The following is a 5,572-nucleotide window of genomic DNA, read 5'->3' as shown; positions in this document are numbered from 1 at the left end:
TAACACCATCGTGGACACACAACGACAGCCTCAAGTACGATTCACACACACACTCCCACCTAACACCGTCATGGACACACAACTTAGGAACTTCCGGCGCCGACTGAGATGGCCACCTCGCTTCACGTTCTAGGAAACTATGCAGTTTTTGTTTTTTACGTGTTATTTCTTACATTAGTACCCCAGGTCATCTTAGGTTTCATTACATACAGTCGAGAAGAACTACTGAATATAAGATCAGCGTCAACTCACCATCAGTACGACCAAGAATATGTTTTCCGCGACCCTGAATCCTGTGTTCTGCCTTACAAACAGGACAACGGAATGGATCGCTTGCAGCGACCCAAGGAAGCGACTACGAAAAGAGGAAACGGCGGTGTTCTGGTCAGACTCCGAAAAAAGAGGCACATCGCGCACCACTTCCCAGTATTCTTCTTGCCAATGTCCAGTCTCTCGACAACAAGGTTGATGAAATCCGAGCAAGGGTGGCATTCCAGAGGGACATCAGAGACTGTAACGTTCTTTTGCTTTACGGAAACATGGCTTACTGGGAAGACGCTATCCAGGGCGGTGCAGCCAACGGGTTTCTCCACGCATCGCGCGGACAGAAACAAACATCTCTCTGGTAAGAAGAGTGGCGGGGGCGTATGCCTCATGACTAACGGGACATGGTGTGATGAAGGAAACATACAGGAACTCAAATCCTTCTGTTCACCTGATTTAGAATTCCTCACAATCAAATGTAGACCGCATTATCTTCCAAGAGAATTCTCTTCGATTATAATCACAGCCGTATATATCCCCCCAAGCAGACACATCGATGGCTCTGAACGAACTTTATTTAACTCTTTGCAAACTGGAAAACATTTATCCGGAGGCTGCATTCATTGTAGCTGGGGATTTTAACAAAGCCAATCTGAAAACAAGACTCCCTAAATTTTATCAGCATATCGATTGCGCAACCAGGGGTGGTAAAACCTTGGATCATTGTTACTCTAACTTCCGCGACGCATATAAGGCCCTGCCCCGCCCCCTTCGGAAAAGCTGACCACGACTCCATTTTGCTGATCCCTGCCTACAGGCAGAAATTAAAACAAGAGGCTCCCACGCTGAGGTCTGTCCAACGCTGGTCAGACCAAGCTGACTCTACACTCCAAGACTGCTTCCATCACGTGGACTGGGACATGTTTCAGTATTGCGCCAGATGGGAATATTGACGAATACGCTGATTCGGTGTGCGAGTTCATTAGAACGTGCGTCGAAGATGTCGTTCCCATAGCAACGATAAAAACATTCCCTAACCAGAAACCGTGGATTGATGGCAGCATTCGCGTGAAACTGAAAGCGCGAACCACTGCTTTTAATCAGGGCAAGGTGTCTGGCAACATGACTGAATACAAACAGTGCAGCTATTCCCTCCGCAAGGCTATTAAACAAGCTAAGCGTCAGTACAGAGACAAAGTGGAATCTCAATTCAACGGCTCAGACACAAGAGGCATGTGGCAGGGTCTACAGTCAATCACGGACTACAAGATGAAATCCAGCCCAGTCACGGACCAGGATGTCTTGCTCCCAGGCAGACTAAATAACTTTTTGCCCGCTTTGAGGACAATACAGTGCCACTGACACGGCCTGCAACGGAAACATGCGGTCTCTCCTTCACTGCAGCCGAGGTGAGTAAGACATTTAAACGTGTTAACCTCGCAAGGCTGCAGGCCCAGACGGCATCCCCAGCCGCGCCCTCAGAGCATGCGCAGACCAGCTGGCCGGTGTGTTTACGGACATATTCAATCAATCCCTATACCAGTCTGCTGTTCCCACATGCTTCAAGAGGGCCACCATTGTTCCTGTTCCCAAGAAAGCTAAGGTAACTGAGCTAAACGACTACCGCCCCGTAGCACTCACTTCCGTCATCATGAAGTGCTTTGAGAGACTAGTCAAGGACCATATCACCTCCACCCTACCTGACACCCTAGACCCACTCCAATTTGCTTACCGCCCAAATAGGTCCACAGACGATGCAATCTCAACCACACTGCACACTGCCCTAACCCACCTGGACAAGAGGAATACCTATGTGAGAATGCTGTTCATCGACTACAGCTCGGCATTCAACACCATAGTACCCTCCAAGCTCGTCATCAAGCTCGAGACCCTGGGTCTCGACCCCGCCCTGTGCAACTGGGTACTGGACTTCCTGACGGGCCGCCCCCAGGTGGTGAGGGTAGGCAACAACATCTCCTCCCCGCTGATCCTCAACACGGGGGCCCCACAAGGGTGCGTTCTGAGCCCTCTCCTGTACTCCCTGTTCACCCACGACTGCGTGGCCACGCACGCTCCAACTCAATCATCAAGTTTGCGGACGACACAACAGTGGTAGGCTTGATTACCAACAACGACGAGACGGCCTACAGGGAGGAGGTGAGGGCCCTCGGAGTGTGGTGTCAGGAAAATAACCTCACACTCAACGTCAACAAAACTAAGGAGATGATTGTGGACTTCAGGAAACAGCAGAGGGAACACCCCCTATCCACATCGATGGAACAGTAGTGGAGAGGGTAGCTAGTTTTAAGTTCCTCGGCATACACATCACAGACAAACTGAATTGGTCCACTCACACTGACAGCTGCCGTGAAGAAGGCGCAGCAGCGCCTATTCAACCTCAGGAGGCTGAAGAAATTCGGCTTGTCACCAAAAGCACTCACAAACTTCTACAGATGCACAATCGAGAGCATCCTGGCGGGCTGTATCACCGCCTGGTACGGCAACTGCTCCGCCCTCAACCGTAAGGCTCTCCAGAGGGTAGTGAGGACTGCACAACGCATCACCGGGGCAAACTACCTGCCCTCCAGGACACCTACACCACCCGTTGTTACAGGAAGGCCATAAAGATCATCAAGGACATCAACCACCCGAACCACTGCCTGTTCACCCCGCTATCATCCAGAAGGCGAGGTCAGTACAGGTGCATCAAAGCTGGGACCGAGAGACTGAAAAACAGCTTCTATCTCAAGGCCATCAGACTGTTAAACAGCCACCACTAACAGTGAGTGGCTGCTGCCAACACACTGTCATTGACACTGACCCAACTCCAGCCATTTTAATAATGGGAATTACGAATTATAAATATATCACTAGCCACTTAAACAATGCTACCTTATATAATGTTACTTACCCTACATTATTCATCTCATATGCATATGTATATACTGTACTCTACATCATCGACTGCATCCTTATGTAACACATGTATCACTAGCCACTTTAACTATGCCACTTTGTTTACTTTGTCTACACACTCATCTCATATGTATATACTGTACTCGATACCATCTACTGTATGCTGCCTGTACCATCACTCATTCATATATCCTTATGTACATATCTTATCCCCTTACACTGTGTATAAGACAGTAGTTTTGGAATTGTTAGTTAGATTACTTGTTGGTTATCAATGGCATTGTCGGAACTAGAAGCACAAGCATTTCGCTACACTCGCATTTAACATCTGCTAACCATGTGTATGTGACAAATAAAATTTGATTTGATTTGATTTGACAACGACAGCCTCAAGTACGATTCACACACACACTCCCACCTAACACCATCATGGAGTACAAGACACACAACGACAGCCTCAAGTACGATTCACACACACACACCTCACCACCTCAGGTACGACACCATCCATCGTGGACACACAACGACAGCCTCAAGTACGATTCACACACACACTCCCACCTAACACCATTGTGGACACAAACGACAGCCTGAGTACAACACACTCCCACCTAACACCATCGAGTACAACACACAACGACAGCCTCAAGTACGATTCCACACACACACACTCCCACCTAACACCATCATGGACACACAACGACAGCCTCGTTCACACACACACTCCCACCATCGTGACACACGACCACTCACTGTGTACTGTGTTATCTCTATAGATAATTCAAACTTTTTTATTGATCTCTGTTTTCTTTTTAGGGATAATTCCAGCTTCCGCAACACAAAGATCACCCTGTGAAGAGAGACGGAGGAGGAAGAGAGGCAAACCACCTGACCGTTTCTCCTGAAGTTATACTGTTTCCTCATAAAGGATAACATGACTCTCTGTCACATTCTATCTCCTCTCTCGGCATCTCTTTCTCTCTCTGCATCTCTTTCTCTCGGCCTCTTTCTCTCTCGGCCTCTTTCTCTCTTGGCATCTCTCTCTTTCTCTTGGCGTCTCTCTTCTCTCTCTCGGCGTCTCTTTCTCTCTCGGCTTCTCTCTCGGCATCTCTCTTTCTCTCTCTCTTTTCTCTCTCGGCATCTCTCTCTTTTTCTCTCGGCATCTCTCTTCTCTCTGGCTCTTTCTCTCCAGGCTTCACAAGGTGATTGAGGTGCTTAAAATACTTGAATTAGCACTCTGAAATGGAACACCTTGAAAATCTGACGTTTTCAAGTTGGTACTTGAAAAGTACTTGATTAAAGGAGAACAGAAAATGATCAAATATGGTTATGAAAAAAAGTATTGGTCTTGAATTCCCAGTTTTATTTCCTCACGCCCGTGATCTGGTTGCCAGGCGAGGTCGCCATTCCACCCACTCAGCCAGGCAGGTCCAAAACGGACTGATTAGGTTCCGCCAAACATCACATCGATAGCTAAAGGCCAGGCGTGTAGATTTAACCTGTTGTGGGTATGGAACATTTCTGGGATCTTTTATTTCAGCTCATGAAACATTCACATGGGTGATTGAACCCTGAAGAGCGACATGAAGCGGCAAAGACAACTCTGCATCCGGCGCCAGTTCTACGTTGTGACTTTTTCTCTGCAATGACCTCCAGAGCATTTTTACCAATCGCGTCATTCACCGGGGTCCTGCGACATTCAATTATATCAAGCGGCAGCCAGGCTCCTGGCGTTCTGTTGGCTGTTCACCCGAGCAGCGACACTAAAGCTGCCAGTCGGAAGCAAGATGCTTTTTCGTAGATATTAAGATTCCCAAATGTGCAATAAAAATACAATAGTCATTAATACTCAAATGACATCATCAGTACTGACGATTCTTGTATATAATAAAGCACCGTATTGAGTTTAACTTGTAAGGTATAACTTTAGTGATGAATAATATAGTCATTTTTCCCATTAAGGTTGTGGCGATATACTGTCATCTGGTGGCAACTAGAAACATAAATCCCATTTTATTGGTCACATAGACGTGGTTAATATTACCAACTGATGGTCCTTGAAAATAAATATTAGTGCTTTAAAAGGTACTTAAGTCCTTGAATTTGACTTGCCACTGTCTGTATGAATCCTGTCTCTCTCTTGCTACCTGTTTCTCTCCCTGCATTTCTCTCTCTCCCTGCATTTCTCTCCCTGCATTTCTCTCTCTCCCTGCATTTCTCTCCCTCTGCATTTCTCCATTTCTCTCCCTCTCTCCCTGCATTTCTCTCCCTGCATTTCTCTCCTGCATTTCTCTCTCTCCTCCCTGCATTTCTCTCTCTCCCTCCATTTCTCTCTCTCCTGCATTTCTCTCTCGCTGCATCTCCCTCTCTCGCTGCATTTCTCTCTCTCTCC

This window comes from Oncorhynchus keta, chromosome 13 (assembly GCF_023373465.1).
Source record: "Oncorhynchus keta strain PuntledgeMale-10-30-2019 chromosome 13, Oket_V2, whole genome shotgun sequence".
Lineage (NCBI taxonomy): Eukaryota > Metazoa > Chordata > Actinopteri > Salmoniformes > Salmonidae > Oncorhynchus > Oncorhynchus keta.
The sequence above is the reverse complement of the archived record's forward strand: the minus strand, read 5'-3'. Positions refer to the sequence as shown.